Raw genomic sequence first — 20,527 nt, 5'->3', positions numbered from 1 at the left:
GCCTCACCACTTCTTTTAAGCTTTGTTCTTGGAATTCTAAGGAGACCTTCATTTGAGGATCTGAGGTTACAATTTGGAATATAAGGTGTCAGACATTTCGATATATAAGATGGGGCGAGATTATTTAAGGCTTTATAAACCATAAGCAGAATTTTAAAGTCAATCCTGAATGACACAGGTAACCAGTGTAGTGACATCAAAACTGGAGTAATGTGTTCAGATTTTCTTTTCCTAGTTAGGATTCTAGCAGCTGCATTCTGCACTAGTTGCAAACAATTTGTCTTTTTTGGGTAGTCCTGAGAGGAGTACGTTACAGTAATCTAGTCGACTGAAAACAAACGCGTGAACTCATTTCTCAGCATCTTTCAATGATATAAGAGGTCTAACTTTAGCTATGTTTCTTAAGTGAAAAAATGCTCTCCTAGTGATCTGATTAATATGCGACCAGGCAGGCAGGCAGACCATTCCACAGTTTAGGGGCCCTGTAAGTAAAAGCTCGATCTCCCACTGTTATTTTATTAACCCTTGGAATCATAAGCAGACCTGCATCTTGAGATCTCAATGTGCACTTTGGTTTGTAAGTCATGATAATTTCAGACAAGTAAGCCAGACCTTGGCCATTTGATGCTTAATATGTTAAAAGGAGGATTTTGAAATCTGCCCTAAACTATCACATGACCAAAGAAAAATTATTTCTATAAAGCTGAATTAGCTCTGACTGTAACCGTCCTGTAGCTTTGGGCACTTTGGCACACTTAACAAATTTATGTGAAATATTTATAAGCAAAAATCAAAGAACAAAGAATGAGGGAATGATCCTACAATCATTTTTTTTTTCAAGGTAGACACTGACTCCATGCAATCTTAAACCAGATAACCAGTTTGCAAAATGGATGTATAGATAATATATCATGGTGTTTTATTTAACTCTTAAAAAATTACATTTAACATTTTATCATTGACATTGAGCAGGAACAGAGTTAGAAAAAACTTTCACCAACAGTGCATCCAATATGTATGAAATATACTGAATGGAAGTGATGAAATATACAGACAAAATAAACAGATGTAGTAAACATTGGTAGACAAATGCAGTGAAGTGGCAGTGGTATATATATGGTTTTTTTTTCAAATGATATGTGAAAGGTTTTGGAAATCTTCAACAACAGTTACCAGTGGCAAGTACACTGACAATTGGCTATGTCCCATGCATAATTATGCTAGTCTAAGTGTAAATCATTGTCCACTTATACATTTTTATAACCATTTGCAATAATTGGTTACCTCTTTAATCACTTACAGATACACTCCATTGATATCACAGAAGCAGCAAATGAAACAAAACGATGTTGGCAAAGTGATGATTTCTGAAAGCAGTACGGGAAAGAAAGACTGTAATTACTGATGTTTGCAGCACAAGCAAAGTTGCAGGGTATTTGGCAGATAGAACCTGTAAACTGGATCGACTAATATCCTTTGCCCTGCTGGAAGGGCAACTCATTAAAAACAGGAGAACTTGGCTATTCTCCTTCCCATTACTGGATAAAAGTACAATTATAATTTGTTGCATGCTGCACCCTTCATTTCTGCCTCTGCCTAGTTCTACTTAGCTTTCTGAACACTTCACAATATAAAGACATTATTTCTCCATTGCTCTGCTCAAATTTTTCACACCTCCTAGCATATTTGATTTTTTTTTTATTACTCAAAAAAATTGAATAAGTTTATAATCTCAAGTTTCATTAAGAGGTTACATTTCTGTGAAATGTCTTCTCTTATGTGACTTTAAAATAATATTTATTTTGTGTTTTATGGGTCATTGTCTCTTGGGAATAACTGCAGACTCTATACATATTTTATGTGTTTCCATAAATAAATAATTTCAAATAAATTAAAATATAGTTCAGTCATTTTTTAAAATAAAAGAAATGAAAAAGTCAAAAATCATGGTCATTAATAAATCAACAGATATAAGAACAATATATGATGCATAAAGCACTTAACATTTTTGTAAAATTCATTAGTCTGTTGCATTAGCTTCTACAATTAACTTTTTATTGTGTATTATCTAAATTTAAATTCTTAAAAATACATTTTAAACACAGTAAGTACTATCTAAATATCACATACAGTATATATCACCTACAATATATATTGCATTTGCACTGTGACTGGTAGTAAGGAAACAGAATGAAGCAGTGGAATTCGTTGAGATACCATCCTGGTAGCCCAGTTTAATTATTCAATGAGAAAAGCAAAAGGTTTCTTCAAAGGCATAACAAAAAGGATGCTGAGCACAAAACAAGCCCACACAGAGTTCTCCGATGTTGTCTTTAGTTCTTGGGTCTCACACGGTTACTCTTTTGTTATTACTGTAAGTTCTGAGGGGTATTTTCCGTACGTTGATTAAATCATCCAAGATCAGATGCCTCATCTTGGAAGAGTTAAGGCCGGTAAAACTCATCCGGGATAAGTCGTTTTTTTAAACGCAGCTGTGTAGTAGATTAGTCTAGCTGGATCTAATCATCTGAGATTAATGCACGTGCCCACGCTAATTGAAAAGCCCATATATATTGAGTTTAGAAAACATGATCAGCAAGTCTTTGATAGGCTGCAACAAAATGACAAAAGAACTGGAACATTTTTTCATACAAGCAGAGCAGGACCTTTTACTTGAAGCATATGAAGAATTTCTGCAAAAGCAGCCCATAACCAGAAAAGACATCTGGCAAAAAGTGGCTGACAAATTAAACGTGTAAGTAGTGTGCATTGTACTTACTGAATGCAGCGTTTCATTTCCTATGTGTCAGATTAATTATTATTTAACATGTAATAATTCCAGATCAAACGTTAGCACAAGGAGAGCATGGGAACAGGTTAAAGTGAATTACAAGAATATACTTCAAACTGGTAAATATTGGTATATAACTATTTAAAGAATTGTTGACATAAAGAATCATATATAATACTAGCAAAATACCCGCGCTTCACAGCAGAGAAGTAGTGTGTTAAAGAAGTTATGAAAAAGAAAAGGAAACATTTTAAAAATAACGTAACATGATTGTCAATGTAATTGTTTTGTGACTGTTATGAGTGTTGCTGTCATCAAGGATTTGATTATCATTACTTCTTTCAATCAGGTTCGTATTTGGAGGATGTGTTGTGTTCAAGTTACATTCCGTGTTTGTCTAGTCTATTCCTGACCATCTCATCTTCATTGTTAACTGTTGTAAAGATAACAGGTTTCATTCATCGAAGTGATCACTACCCAAATCGGTACTCGTGAATCTAAGATGTTTAACAGGCATTCCCGGTATTAAATTGTGGATTTGCCTGCGAATATTTAGCGGCAGCGTGTCTATTGGATTGCCGCTGACAAACGGCCTTATGTGGGCAGGCAGTCAATTACGTGGGAGGCGTGATGATGGAGGACGCAACTCTGCCTCACACTGCGACCGAGCTGCAGGCTATGGCTCTATATATGTACGTAAGTAGGTTCCAGTTATGACCGTTACACGTAGAATTTCAAAATGAAACCTGTCTAAATTTTGTAAGTAAGCTGTATGGAATGAGCCTGCCAAATTTCAGTCTTCTACCTACACGGGAAGTTGGAGAATTAGTGATGAGTCAGTCAGTCAGTCAGCGAGGGCTTTGCCTTTTATTAGTATAGATAAAAAACATTAATTTTAAAGCTAATAAGAAGGCAGACAAGCAAAAAACAGGTGGAGGTTAGTTGGAAAGTTAGGCTGATTGTGAGATTCTTTATGGAACAGTGAGTGTTTTTGCCTGTGTATTACCTACCTGCAATGGCATGAAACACCACTTTTATTGTCTGTACACGCAGGTGTCCAGGAAACACTATGAAAACCCGAAGGAAATATTTCAGAGCCAAACAGACTTTATGAAATGCATGGTAAACTGCACTTTTAGATAGATTTTTCGAATCACCTACAGTATATAAAAAAGTGCAGCCTGCAAAAAAACTCAAAGTAATGCATACTGTCTGTGTGGTTGTGAGAGCCCGACTTCGCCTAGTTTGACTTCGAATATAAGGTGCTAATAAATCTTTGAGGTACAATATTCCAAAAGAATTTCCTCTGGGAGCAATAAAGGATCTTGCTAATCGCGCAAAACCCTCTCTATATGAAATTCTCTTCTTATAATTTGCACACCGATATTAATTGGTTGCTCATTTATGAACAGCGAAGCCATGACTGAATGAATCCCATGCACGGACACTGATTAAGTGTGTGAGCTAATCCTTGTTTACATATAACAAGCCTGCTCTGAGCAGGTTTAAGGATTTGGATGTGCTGCTATGACAACTCATCCAGCAAGAGTTTCGAAAAACTGACAGATCCAGGATCATGCCAAACTGTCAACAATTACATCCAGCTAAACGAGTAATCCACGTACGAAAAATACCCCCTGGTCTTGAATGAGTTAACACTAGAATTACCAGAGCCTACAAAAAAACTTGTAGATCCGTCCGACCTTAAATTGCTTCGCACCTCTCCATCAGCGTCTTTTGTCCTTTAAATGTGTTGATAAGCAGCAAGCAGTCTGCTATCATATCCCCCACCGGAACACAGTTTTCTCAGCTCAAGTCTGTTTAGTCTGTTTAATGGTGTAGATCAGACAAGATGGAAAAATACAAAAATAAGATTAGGCAATACTAAGTGTCCTGCCTTTCACACAGACTACATGCTTTGACAGGCAGATAAACTCCTTTCTTTATCCACAACTCTATAGATGGTTGTTTCTTTATCCACAGGTTTATTGGAATCAAAAGGGTGAAACTAAAACAGAGAAAAAGATACAAAGCGCTAAATGGCTTTATATTAACAACAAACATATCCTCTAAATGTATATTACTGTGCATTTTATACATACTAATATTAAACAACTAAAGGAGTTACTTCCATTTTGCAAATAAATATAAAAGGAAGGATAATGTTAAAACAAAATAGTACAAACAGACGATGCTATCACAAGCATCAAGATAAGTATAGATGACAGCGAATTGTGACTAGTGGGCTTCCATGCACATAACAGCAACCTTCCTGATTACCTTACATGACAGGGAGCAAGGGAAGGGAGAGAAAATACCAGCTGTACCCACTAGATGGAGCTAAACTGCAAATCTTAATACAATGAACAGTTTTTAAAAAGTTGCAACAGAACACTAAGTAAAAAAAGAGTAAAGTAAGTTCCAATGGCTAGGAGGACAGAAAATAAAAAAGAACTCCAGATAGACTGGAGAAAAAAAGCACAAAAGTCGAAATGTGCTTACGCACAGAAATATCCAGATGCAGAAATCTTTGTGTACTCCAACTTCCACGTTCTTCCGCTCCATAAATCCTGGTCAGCGTGAAAAGTAATGCACGTGCACGCGCTTTCTGTCCCGCCCCAGTTCCTCCCAGAATTACGCCTCTTTGAATATGCAAATCAATATAAATAGCCCTTAAGCCCAGCGTTCTGTGAAAAGGCAATGGCAAAAGCAAGAGGGAAAATATAAGAAGTTCAGCGAATACCAAGTGGAGGCAAAGAAAAGCGTACTATTTGTTGGTTTAACCAGTGGTATAAACAACAAAAGGTAGTCAATCGACTGACATAGCGTTTCGGAGAAACTCGAAAACTCAAGTTCACAAAGTCGCACAGAGCGCGAAATAAAAAAGAAGTCACATATCCAAGTCGCTGTGAAAAGGCGAGTTGTAGGCCACTGTCTGAGTGTCATGTGAAAGTTTATTAGGGTATAGAGGAAAAAAAAGGCACACAGTGGGGAAAAAGCACGAAATGTCAACTTTAATCTCGAAATTTCCACTTTCATCACATAGTTTATTTTGTCATTGTGTGATGTGCTCTATGTGTGTGAATCACTACGTGCTTACCGGCTTTCTCTTCCTCCGACAGGACACAGAATCCATTACATTTGTGATATTACAGCTCACTGAATAATTAAAATAATGAGATACTGTATATAGGTGATATCATTTTCATGATGATAGGAGTTAAATCATGTTATTAAACATGTGAACACGGTGGCGAAATGATTGTTCATGTCTCAGATGCTTGCTGCGCCATGCGCGATCTTCGATGAAATACTTTATTACAGAAGTACTGTCTCTTTCAAACATACTAACCTCCAATGCCTGTCCTTACGTTTCTTTCTCCAAATACCCAATCGCCACACAATCAGCTCTGTAATAGACGTTAAGCCATCTGTAAGCTTAGAATGCCGATTCTTCAAAACTTTTAAGGAACATTGAAATATCTTCGTAGTACGTGTTTAATTATTCTATCCATCCAGTGTCGCGCCAGTCCCAGCAAGAGGCAGGAGCAATCTGTGAACAGAACGCCAGCTCCTTGTTAGCACTGCAGCACCGTGTCCTCACATATTTATTAACAATATAGGTTATTTAAACAAATTTAAAGTTTTATCTGTATAATATAATTAACATATTTTGCTCCATTTCATCTTAAAAATATCGTCATCATATGTAAATACGCACTTTATAAAGTGGCTCATGTTGTGCAATATTATATATTGCATATATATAATATATATATTATATATCTACAAGGAGCACTTGATTGAGTGCGTTTAAAGTTCTTGGGATGAAACTCTTTCTGAACCGCGAGGTCCATACAGGAAAGGCTTTGAAACGTTTGCCGTGTGAAAGCAGTTCAATAGACAGCATGGCTGAGGCAATGTGTGCTTGATGCTGTATACTGATAATTCTCTTTCCAGGCAGCTGCTGTAGATTCTTGATTCCCCACTCAGATACAGTGGTATTAACACTCCGAGTGGTGCAGTGAGAGTAACAGGGAAAAAGATGATCTGCTGCGGCAACCCCCAACGGGAGCAGCTGAAAGAGGAAGAAGAAGGTGCAATGAGAGTAACAACGCTAAAGCAGCTATTGTATTTAGAATAGTTTGACCAATCTGTGGACCATTATATTGTTACTGGTTAATTACAATCAGATGAATTAAACTAGGGCGGCATGGTGGCGCATGGTAGCGCTGCTGCCTCGCAGTTAGTAGACCCGGGTTTGCTTCCCGGGTCCTCCTTGCATGGAGTTTGCATGTTCTCCCCATATCTGCGTGGGTTTCCTCCGGGCGCTCCGGTTTCCTCCCACGGTCCAAAGACATGCAGGTTAGGTGGATTGGCGATTCTAAATTGGCCCTAGTGTGTGCTTGGTGTGTGGGTGTGTTTGTGTGTGTCCTGCGGTGGGTTGGCACCCTGCCTGGGACTGGTTCCTGCCTTGTGCCCTGTGTTGGCTGGGATTGGCTCCAGCAGACTCCGTGACCCTGTGTTCGGATTCAGCGGGTTGGAAAATGGATGGATGGATGAATTAAACTAATAAACAATATGCAGTTAATTTCAGTGTATTTATAAAGCCACGTCAGGAAAAGAAAGATAAACTACACAGGAACAGTAGCACTGCTTTGACACTGGGTGCCACCAGTCTGCAATACAGAGAGCAGAACTTGCATATGACAAGGTATGACGTACTGTGGAAATGTGCGTGGCTTTACACCAAGTTTAGGTTTTATATATCGCGATTTGAACGTGGAAACGTTCTTGCGCAACATTTCTGTGCATACGCACTGTTTATACAGGAGGCCCCAGGTGCTTCTTTTCTCTCCATGATGTTTCATCACCCAATACAACAGTTCATTATCAAGCATAAAATGAGGGCTTGGTGGCTTGGAGTTGGTGGCTGGTTGCACATTGCTGGAGACCATGGCATTCCTTGCAAACTTCAGTGAAGGAAAAGGAGAGGGATCAGCCTCGTCAACCTAGGTAGCATGCCCTTTCATGCTCTCTTGCATGGTGGAGAATTACCTTGGGTCCGGGGTCAGGCTCAAATTCCCCCATTGTTCAGGCTGCAGCAGGTTGTCATCTCTTTTTTTGTGAAGCCAGTTACTGCCAGTATAACAGTGTCAGGTGGTGGCAGCAGTACAGCTACCCTAACCTGCAGTGCAGCCCCTGAAAGAAGCCTTGACTTCTTTCTGTCACAGTGTTATGATGCAATGTATTGGTGCATCATAATAATGGTGACACAATAATGATATTGCTGCTGTAATCTTATAGGGACTGTACTAGGTGTCTGTTTAGCTGGACTGTGCCTGAAAAGGGATAAGCAAGAGAGTTAAATGTGGTGGCACCATGGTTCCATCTACATTCTACCTCCTCATTTAGGCAGGGCAGTTTGTGATCAGGGGCCTCATGTATAAACGGTGCGTACGCACAGAAATGTTGCGTGAGAATGTTTCCATGTTCAAATCGCAATGTATAAAACCTACACGTGGCGTAAAGCCACGAACTTTTCCACGGTACCTCATACCCTGTCATATGCAAGTTCTCTGCTCGGTTTCGTAGACTGGCGGCACCCAGCTTCAAAGCAGTGCTACTATTACTTTGTGGTTACCCTTTATTTCTTAGAACCACATTCCTGACGCGGCTTTATAAATACACTGAAACTAACCACATATTGTTTATTAGTGTAATGCATCTGATTGTAATTAACCTGTAATAATATAATGGTCCAGGGAATAGCCATAGTATTTCAAATACCAAAACTACTTTAGAGTTGTAACTCTCACTGCACCTTTTTTTTCCTTCTTTCAGCTGCTCCTGTTAAGGGTTGCCACAACGGATCATCTTTTTCCATATTACTCTCACTGCACCACTCAGAGTATTTATATCACTGTATCTGAGTGGGGAATCACAGCAGCAGCTGATCAGAAAGATAATTATTGTGATACAGTGTCAAGCCCACTCTGCCTCAGCCATGGCAAAATGTTTCAAAGCCTCTCCTGTACGGACCTCGCAGTTCAGACACAGTTTCATTCCAAGAACTATAAACGCACTCAATAAAGTGCTCCTTGTAGAACTGGTTGTACTTATAAGTACAATCACCTCACTGTAAACTTGAACTACAGTTATAATATTGCACAATCTGTGCCACTTTATAAAGCACGTATTTATATATGATTATGATATCATTTTTAAGATGAAATGCAGCAAAATATGTTGAATATATTATACAGATACAACTTTAACTTAATTTAAATAATCTGTATTGTTAATAATTAAACATGTGAGGACATGGTGCCGCAGCACTAGCTTGTTCACGGATTGTTCCTGCTTTGCGCTGTATATTTGCTGAGGATGGCACAACACTGGAAGGATAGACGGATAGAATAATTAAACACGTACAATGAAGATATTTCAATGTTCCTTAAAAGTTTTGAAGAATCATCGTTGTAAGCTTACAGATGGCTTAACGTCTATTACAGAGCTGATTGTGTGGCGATTGGGTATTTGGAGAAAGAAAAGTAAGGACAGGAATTGGAGGATAGTATGTTTGAAGGAGACAGTACTGCTACAATAATTTCATCGAAGGTCGCACACTATCACGCACCGTATTCCCCTGTTTAATAACATGCTTTAACTCCTATCATCATGAAAAAGATATCACATATACATCTCAGTATTTAAATTTTTCAGAGAGCTGTAATATCACAAATGTAATGGATTCTGTGTCCTGTCGGAGAAAGAGAAAGAACGGAAGCACGTAGTGATTCACACACATAGAGCACATTGAAGATCAAATACAAAACAAAGCATTTAACAGGCTACTTTAGTTATGATGGGATTTGAGAAACTAGTAAATTAAATGATTTTAAGATGAAGTTTATGTTCTACTTTAATGACAAAATAAACTACGTGATTAAAGTGGATATTTTGAGATTGAAGTTAACATTTCGTGGTTTTTTCCTACTCTGTGGCTTTTTTTCTCACTGTACCCTAATGAGCTTCCATATGAAACGCAGATGGTGGCCTATGCCTTTTCATGGCGATTTTGATATGTGACAACATCTTTTTTATGTCGGCACTGTGCGACTTTGTGAACTTGAGCTTGTTTCTCCAACACGCTATGTTACTCAATCAACTTCCTTTTGTTGATTACACCACTGTATAAACCAACAAATAGTAAGTTTTTCTTTGCCTCCACTTGGTATTCGCTGAAATTCTTATATTTCCCCTCTTGCTTTTGTCATTGCCTTTTCACAGATTGCTGAGCTTAAGGTCTATTTATATTGATTTGCATTTTCAAAGAGGCGTAATTCTGGGAGGAGACAGGGCGGAACAGAAGGCACGTGCACGTGCGTTAGTTTTCACTCTGATCGGGATTTATGGAGCGGAAGAACGCGGAAGTTGGAGTACGCACAGATTCCTGCATTTGGAATTTTCTGTGCGTAAGCACATTTCAGCTTTTGTGTTTATATCATATTATAGTGCGGATTCTACGCACGGCATTATGCATGAGGTCCCAGGTGTCCCGGCTCCCCATATTTGTAATAGCAAATGAGGCTGGAAGAGTCTCTCCTTCTTTGTTGGGCTTCTGATTCTTCAAAGGAACATCCAGCTTTAGAGGTCGTGCCATCTTTGATCATCGTCTCTCCTCTGGCTTCTCTGTTTGGATCGTGGTTCTGTGCCCCTCAGTTGTTTCAATGAGCCCATCCATATCAGCACTGCTGACTGACTGGGCAGAGTAGATGTTTGGGGAACAACCACATGCTGTACAGCATGCTGCCCTAGGCAGAGCCAGTGAACCTGCTTCCCTGTGCGCAGCACTTTCATGATAGTCTGCCAGTCACGGCAGCACTGGGCCTTGCAGTTTGTGGTGAGCCCATTTCTGGCCAGACTTTCCTGTCTGATAGCCCTTTGAGCGGTCCTTCTTGTTGTAGTGAGCATGCTGCGCTTCTTCAGTGAAGAAGGGGGCCAAGATCTGGTGCATTTAGAAAGAAGGACATATTATCCTCGGCTTTATAGGAATGAAGACCCGTGCTGAGTCCTGTGCTATCCCCAGTCACTGTGCCTCAGCTGCCTACCTCCGGGCCTCTACCTCAGTGAGCTTGGTTTCCTGAGCAGCCACCTACAGCTGCTTCATTTGTTCTATAAGTTGTTGTTCTATTTCAGATAAGTCTGTTAGGTCAGTTATCCAAATAACTATGCCATATGTGACTGGCTGTAGGCAAACAGAGTGAATTGTTGGGGTAGCACACTGGTAGCCCCGTTTCATTTTTCAGAATAAAAAAACCAAAAGGGTGCCCAAAGGTCCAGCAAAAAGACGCTGAACACAAACTTAGCCTACACAGATTTTGCTGCTGTTGTCTTCAGTTCTTAGGTCTTTCACGGTAGCTCTTTTGTTATTGACTTATAGTTAAGAGTGAGATGCCTCGTTCCTGGGCCATCCCTTTTTATGGTGTCTTGACTGGGAGAGGTGAGAAATACTGTGGCTGTTACAGTCAGGGGTGATTCCCCTAATTTGGCATCTTCTTGAATGTATGTAGGAAATAGGAGTTACTGTTAGCGTTAGCACCTCATCTTGTGAAAATGAACACTAGTCACACATGCATGGCAGTGCTTAAATAAAACTTTCCATTGTTTTTTTTTTTAACTTTATTAAGTTTGTTTCCTATTTATCTCTACTAAGACAGCCATTTATGACTTTCTAGTGTGTTTTTTCTGAGTGGTGGCAAGTGTAGTTTTAGATCACTGAGTGATGGCTTGTAAATGTTTAAAGAATTACTAAAGACAGTGAAAAATTAAATTTTATAAAGTGTACTGTCAATATTGTATTTCATGAAATTTGGCTCAAACTCTGTTTGCTTCATTATAATGAATGATTAATTAGAAAAGAATTCACATTTTCTGAATACTTTCAGGTTCATTTAACAGCTTTACGCTGTGTTGTGTTAAAAGAACTTATATGTACATGGATAACCCATCGTTTAATGAAAATGGAATATGAGTTTTAACCACATAGCATATAAAACTACCAATAAGTGATCTCACCAACAAAGTACTACCAGAAGATGTAACCCATGTTTCTGTGCTTCAGGTCTGGCAAAGGAGTTCCCCAATATCTGTTCTGAGATACCACCAGGAATTAGTAGTCCCTTATTTGATAGTCATTGCCCTAAAATATGAAGCATGAGGGAATGGTAAATTTTGGTCTCCACAGAGGTCAACATCTGTTATTTTTAGCAGATCACTAGGAGCAGAAAATTTCTATAAGAAAGAGAGCTAATGGATCACTGATGTCTATAGGCAGTAGCATGGGTAGATCAATTATCAGTTAACTCTGTAAAATGAGACCTCACAGGTTGGAGTGAATTTGCCAGTTAAAAGTACAATAGTTTTGTATAGATAAAATTACAGTATATAAGCAAGCAAATAACACAATATATATTCAATATAAAGTAGAATCCTTGGGTTTCTTCAAAGGACTGGTATTTTTGAAGTTAAAGTTAATTTTTACAGTCCCAGTATTAAGTACATTAAGTTGTGTTTTCAAGTGAAGAATTATTAAAATTAAAAACAATATATACTATAATATATATATATACTATATATATATATATGATTTAAATAGTTTACTGTCAAATAATGCAAAGAGTACGCGACACGTGTTTCGCCGTAATTGTGGGCTCATTAGGCTTACACACTCATTGCACCCTCTCTCGGGAATCGAACCTTGGACGTCAGCGGCGAAGCCTCTTATGTTGCACCATGGCGTGTGGTTCATTTATTTGACAGTATGTAGATCGGGGTAATTACATTCATGGCATTCGTAGTCTGAATCACAATCTGATTGTATGGGTGGTTGCCTACCAGGTATATACAGTATATATATATATATATATATATATATATATATATATATATATATATACAGTATATATATATATATATATATATATATATATATATATATATATATATATATATAAATTATATTTACTACTCCAGTGGCTTACAATTGTGGTCAATGGGGCACCGGAGGAAACATAAAAATTCCTTATAGCTTAGCAAATGTATCCAGTTTGAAACAGAGTATTGATTAAGCACTCCGATCACAAAACTGCATAATGGATATCATTTTCACAAAAATTACATTTATTTTTCTGAGTGTACATCTTTTTAAAGACATCCGGTAGTCTTTGTTTCTTTCCACTGTACATACACACCCACCTTTCACCCCTAGAGATGTGGTTACTTATAACTCATTATGTAAATATATTCGCAATTACCTTGATAGTAATTCAAGAAACTCTGGCTAGAATTTCTTCAAGTGAAATTTTATATTTAACACTAGAATTACCAGAGCCAACGAAAAAACTTGTAAATCCGCCCCACCTTTAATCCCTTCACACCTCTCTGTCAACGTCTTTTGTCTTCTAAATGTGTTGATAAGCAGCAAGCAGCCTGCTATACCATCTCCCCCCCAACCGCCCCCCAAGAACGGGCAAGAAGTTCTTCCAGTTCCTGCCTTGATTGATTATCTGGGAGTGAGATAGCCAGAATTGTAAGGGGAAATATTTTGATGTGAGTTTGTGTTTACAACATGTAAACACATGGTTAAAGCACTTTGAGCTACTGTTTGTATGAAAATATGCTATATAAATAAATGTTGTTAAAACAGAAATGTTTTTCATGTTTTACTAATAAATAATAAAATGTAGACATGAACTGTATAATGTGTGAAGGCTGATAGCCAAATATCAAATAAACACTTTCACAAAAGGTGCATTACAACACGATAGCTTCCATGGTGCTGTGGTGAGAACAGCCAACTTATTCCAGAGGTCATGAGTTCGAAACCAGCTCTCCAGAAAATTTACCATTTAGAGTAATGAGCTGCTCTTATTGTAAATATTATACAATAAAAACATACATTTGATTTGTGTCTGTAACAGCCAGTGTAAATTTATAGTACTTGTAAAATTTTGCGTTTTTTACTTTTACTCTCTCAGTCATGATCACAATACAACACCCACCCCCCTGCCCCAGATCTGATGCGGTTACTTTTTATCTGTAACTAGGAATAACTGTAGATGTGAGTGGTGTTTTGAGACAATGGAACTGGGAATTCTCTGATCTGGAGGGATAAAAGCTGACATACAAACGCTGGTGAATCTGCCTTCGTCGTATCTCACCGTCACTTTATCTTTTTTTATTCAGTTTTATTGAGTGTTCCTGCTCACGCTGAATTAGTATGCACCTTATGGTCCATGATGTCAAAGCCGCACTGACAAAAAAACAGAGACATAGGTATATATAATATTTGGAATAACTCATTTTATTACCTGTATAGTACATTTCGGAAAACATTGTGGCACTGATGCAACATTATTCATATTATTCATATTTATTCGCACGCTTTCTTGCACTTGTAATCAGTGACTGCGTTTTTTTTTCGATCTTGCCAGTGTCCACTTTTGGGTGCATGGGGTGTTTCTTTTGTACTCCAGGACATGCAGAGGAAAGAATAGTACAGAGAGGTCAGTTCCGCGCTATAGGCAATCATCAGATTCAAATGTTAACAGTTCACACACAACCAAGAGCCATCCTTTCTACATTTACGACATGTGTACCTGTTGCAATGTTTACACTTCTTCTCTCTGTGCTGTGATTACTATTACACTGTAGGGGCTGGGAAAGCGGTGGTCTTGGAACAGAAGCTTGTCGATGTTGCATCCTCTTTTGCTTTATCCATCGCCTTTTCTTGTAAGAAGCGATGACAAAGCTCCTCTGCAAGGTGAGCAAAGAACACTCTTCTTTACTCAGTGGCCCCTGTGCATGCCTTGCACAGCACATATGCGTTGATTGTCGCCAAGTCAATCGTGTTATAGCGCAAGCAACCAGCCACCTGTGTGGTTCTGCTTGCACTGAATAAGCTCACGCTTGATGTCAACGCAGCACCGGGCAAAAAAGAAACATGTGACATTTTGAAGAAATCATTTTATGACCTGAATTAGTACCAATCAGAAAACATCATCACACTAATGCAATATTATTTGAAAACAAGCAGCGTCAGATCGGGTGTGAATTTATACTGGCGCTGTTAGTTAGAGTCAGATCTTGGGGGGGTTTGGGCGCAAGGGAGGGCATGAATGTGACTGAGAGAATAAAATTGAAAAAAAAAGCTAACTTTTAGAAATACCATACATTTACACCTGATCTGATGCATTTGTTTTCAAAATTAATAGTGAATCTCACAACCACAGGCAGTTTGTTGTGCATATGCCCAAAAATGAAAATGAAAATAAACTAATGCATACTGAGGATGAATGGCTTTGCTGCAGACAGTGGAATTTACTGTTGCCACTGTTGCTAAAGCTGTATTCAGCAGTGAGTCATGTGAGATTACTGCTTGTGTTACAGATGGGAATTTCTCATCAGTTTGGGCAGCAAGCACAGACTCTGCTATAGCAAACCCAGGAGCTTAATTTTTGACTCTCTCTTGTATGACTTAATAAAATCTCCACCGTTGTCAATCCATAGTTCATCAATTAATTGATGAACAGATATTATTAGTTTCAATTTATCTTTAATCAGATTCTATCTTGTTCTTTGTGTGTTTTAACAAATCTACATTTATATGTGTACCATTCTGTATATATTAATTAGTACAACCTATACTTATATTTTAACTGAGAATTTTTTGCAGTGCTGTGTCCCTGCACTCAGTGAAGAGTGCTATACAAAAGTAAGATGAATTGAATTGTACTGAATGACCATTCTTCATAAAGAGTTCTGGAGACATTTTTTCATTGGTTTGACGTGTAGTGGGTGCACCAACGAGCTATCAGTGCATGCTCCCAGCCTCCTCATTTTTAAACTGGAAGAAGTGATTAATACTGGATAGATAGATAAGATAGATAGATTAGATTCTACCTTATTTGTCTGAAGGGGAAATTTATAATTATAATGGCACTGTTACACCTCCCCCACCCCTCATCTGCCATAGCACATTCCACAAAAGCTAGGTGGTACTTTGGCCAAAAAATAAATGTCTATTGTGAAGACAAAAATAAAAAGCAAGGACTAATAATAAATATATACAGATAAACAGATACAAGAAAAATAATGTTTCATGCACCACTATACCATCTACTCCTGCCGGAGCTGGCTAGGTTAAAATAAACAGTATTTTTTTATGGTATATCTTGGAACAAATGGAGCATTCCACACATTTACAAGGAGATGATTTCAAGGTTTAGGGATTCAATAATTGAAGGCTCTGCTGCCTACAGTAACTTTATTTTTTGCATTTTAAGAGAGCCTGGTGACTTGTGATCACTGAATATACTTTTATGCTTTAGCAAAAACACATTTAGGAATGCAAAGTGAAGCTCTGTTCCTTTAAAAGATAGAAGGATGAGACTTAAATCAATTCTAGGCTCAACCAGAAGCCAAACAAGATAACGTTATTAACTAGTAGGAAATTGATTTTTTGACAGTTTTTTAGTCAAATTGACTGTTTACATCATTATATTAATAAAACTTCATTTTATGCAGTGCCTGACACCATTCAACCTTACATTGTTAGTATGATGAAGAATAACCTAAACAACACTTAGCAAGGAGTAATGATATTACACAAAATAAAAAAATAACAAACTCTGCATCATCTTACCCCATCCAATATGCTCCATCATAAGACACTTTAGAGAGGATATTACATCATAATGTGTATCACGTACACAGAGTGAAATTGACATCCACAAAATGTACTGCACTGGTTTCCACATACATCCTATAATAATATATAATATTATATAATAATAAATAACAAAATGAAAAGGTTGTTTTCTTGTTTACATATACATTATATATGTATATTACATATTTATATTATATTGTATATTTACTTAAATCAAGATTATCAGATGAAAAAGGATTTTAATATTACATATACTGCTTTGCAAATATTTAGATATCTTGTCAAATAAAACATCTTTCTACAATGGATTTAAAGGAGAAATAACCTAATAATGAATTTCCAGAACACAGATAAATTCTCGAGGAACATCAAAGCAAAGGAGCGGCAAAGCCTGCTGGGAGAGATTTGTTTATATTCTGCTTTCTTTTGATGGCCTGTTCGATGATCTAAGGCCAAAAAGTGCTCAGGCAGATGGAAATCTTTTATCATTCATTGTTCCTTGAGTGCTGAAATGGTGATAATTTGATGTAGTTAAGATTCAGATGGGTATTACTAAACTCTGGAGAATATGGGATAATGAAGCAAATTAAAATAATTATATTTAAAAACTAAATGATGCTGTGAGAGGTTTAAGGGAGGCTTCATGTCTTAGCTGGATTAGCTTCAGTGCACAGAAATTACAGTTTTTCTGGCAGTTAAACCAGAATGTTATTTTTAAATTTTAAAGGATTCTTCATTTACTCACTTTCTTTAATTGGAATTTGAAAAAATAATTAAAAATATATTTTATATACAGCTCAGGCAGATGTAAGCTAGGACTTTGTAATACAGAGCATCTTAAAGTTGCAAGGTGCTTTTAATTCATAGGTATACATATATAAGCATCCATAGCGATTAGTGTTATCAGTATAAGAATCACTGATCCTAAAAGGTTTGCACGTTATGTTTGCCGTTGATATTAAAAATAGCAAAATACAGGCAAAGAGAGACTTCAAAAATGAAATCACATCCTTTCACTTTTCAGTGTCTCACATAGATTTTCATCTATTCAGCAAATCAATAAAAAGAATTGGTGGGGAGTTTTTCCCTGTCAATAAGAAAATTTAATCTAGAGGCAGCTCATTCTTTTTTAAATGTAACACAGTGACATATCTTTCAAAGTTCAAGGCAAAAATACTGTGTAGTCCCCATTGAACAGCTATTCTTTTTACAAACTGCATGAAGAACATTCCGAGTCATAAATTCAGAGAGAAATAAAACTCATTACTATACAATAACCCATTTAAGAAAAGTTAAGAAAAGGATTAATACAGGTATACAGCCTGTTACCATTGCTACTCTAACTAGGAAGAATGAAAGAAAAACATACCAAAAAATCATGAAACAGAAAATGAAAACAGAGCATTTGTAATAATTATTTAGAAAAGGAAATGTGGCAAAATGAAATGAAATGCCACATTGGCCATTTGCTTGTCAAAATAAATAACATATTTTAAGGTCTTAGGAATGTTGTGTTAACATTCATGGTGATAACCCTAAGCATCTCTTGGGCTTGGAATTCTATGTAAAAAGGGTTAAGCCTGAGTGTGTCTTGGTTTAAGCTGTTATGATTCAATGTAAAATGTTAAGTTTGTTTCGAACCTAGCTTTGTTAAATATGACTTGCTTGTTTTTTAAATTTTGGAATGTTATTTGATTTTAAAAAAATTAATAAAATGTTTTTAAAAAAAAAAGTAAACTGTTAAGCCTGAATAATACTATTGCCATCTAGTAGATAAAGTGACATCATGCAGCAAATTCATGTATATTTGCATGCATTTTGACACTGTGTGGTAACATCAATATTCATAAATGAAGTCGCGCATTCGACCAAAGCACACAATGGTGTGCAAACTGGAAGCTGTAAAGCCAGTTTTTGAAGAAACCAATGCTGAACCATTAGTTGAATCAAGTGATACTGACGACAATGTGAACTGGTCATCAGAGCATATGGCTGTGTACAACCTAACTGCGCCTGGTGATTTCAGCTGCGTAAAACTGCAACAGGGTCTAGTATTTATGTGGCAAAAAAACAAAATGATTGCAATTAAGTAGAAAGACAAGAAAGACGTTTGCCCCTAAGTAATGTTAACAATGTAGCAACTGTCAATGTTCAAGTCAGGGAAATGAGAAAATCAGTAAGCCTTGTGCTGTGGTAGCCTACAGTAACACAATTGGCATGTCCATCGTGTGGATCAGGCTTTGATATCGTATGATCTCATGCACAAAGAACTGAAAAAACATGAAAAAACATCAAAGAAATACATTTCTACTGTACTAATTTTAGCGTTGGGCTGTGCATTAGTGACTATTCCAAAACATGTCACATGAAGTCAAGTCAAGTCAAGTTGGGGAGCATGCACTGGTACAGTGCGTTGCCACACCCACTACACAACAAAACAGCTTGGAATCCCGGTTGGCAACCCCCCAGGCAGAAACACGGTCCAGTCCCACCCTCTAGAAATTACCCTATATCTGTTGCAGCCAGGTGTTACGTGGGCGACCCCTTGGCCTGGTCCAGCCACTTGGGTCCCCAACAATGAGGATCTTACGAACTGGATCATCCTCGGGGAAACGCGCCACATGGCCATAATGCCGTAACTGATGGTCCCTCACAATGTAGGTAATGTGCCTCATTCGGGACTCCACGAGCAACCGCTCATTTGACACAAAGTCAAACCAACGGTGCCCAAGGAGAGACACAGTACCAAAGGAGTCCAATCTTCGTCTCAGGTCACTGGATAGCGTCGATGTCTCACAACCATATAGCAAGACAGGATGCACCGGGACTCTAAAGATTTGGACCTTCGTCCTTTTGCATAGATATCGGGAGTGCCACACACCCCTTTCCAGCGACCTAATGACACCCTATGCTCTCGAAATCTGTCTACTGACTTCATAGGAAGAGTCACCAGAGACATGAATGTCACTTCCAAGGTAAGTAAACCTCTCAACAAGGTTGACACATTCCTGCTGCACAACACAAATATATCCCCCCCCCATTCTGACTCTAAGTAACAGCGCAAGTACAGATGCAAACCAAGTGTATGTGTGTACAGTAAAATATTAACAAAAAGAGCAGCTTACTACTGAAAACGGCAAATATAGGTGTGAGTGGGGATCGAACCAGGGACTCTTGATTACACTTGGTTTGCTCCTGTACTTCCGCTGTTACTTAGAGTCAGATCGGGGGTCCGGGGGTCCGATGTTAGAGCGCGTAAGCTTATTCAGTGCACCAGTGAATGTTCTTTTAGTACATGTGCCTTCCCTGTTTATTTATATATCTAGTGACTTCTCTGCCTGTCTGTATCTCTATATAAAATCATACCCGATTATATATAATGTCAAAGCCTGATTATATACAGTTAGCGTCGGAATATATAAACTCATTTTTGAATATATAAAGTCAGCATTGGAATATATAAAAATATTCCAGAATATATAAAATTTCCATGCTTGTCATTTCACTCGTACTAGTGAAAGGTAAACTTGCCACTCAGAGTCAATCGGGCTTGGGAGGTTCGTCCAAAAATGGTGCCATACAAAAAGAATAAATAAATAGTGTTCAAAATGCCGGGCACATACATCATTTTGAACGAATTAACTGAATAGTGTTTTTTTTTTTATATTTTTATGAAGATGTTTTTGTTAACTTAGTTCATTACTTTGTATTAGGAACTCATTGAGTTTACTAAAAATGTGCCAGAGTTTCAATCAATATCAATATAATCTGACTTTAAATTTATATATTCAGGTATGAGGTTATATATTCTGACGCTGACTTTATATATTCGGTAATGACTTTATATATTCCAACGCTGACTTTATATATTCAGGAATGATTTTATATATTCACATTTTGACTTTATATATTCAGGAATGACTTTATATATTCTGAAAATCAATGTAATTGCCTGTTTGGCACCACATAGGCACTGTATAATAGATACTGTATATAAAAAA

Source organism: Polypterus senegalus, chromosome 11, assembly GCF_016835505.1.
Source record: "Polypterus senegalus isolate Bchr_013 chromosome 11, ASM1683550v1, whole genome shotgun sequence".
NCBI classification, from domain to species: domain Eukaryota; kingdom Metazoa; phylum Chordata; class Cladistia; order Polypteriformes; family Polypteridae; genus Polypterus; species Polypterus senegalus.
The sequence above is the reverse complement of the archived record's forward strand: the minus strand, read 5'-3'. Positions refer to the sequence as shown.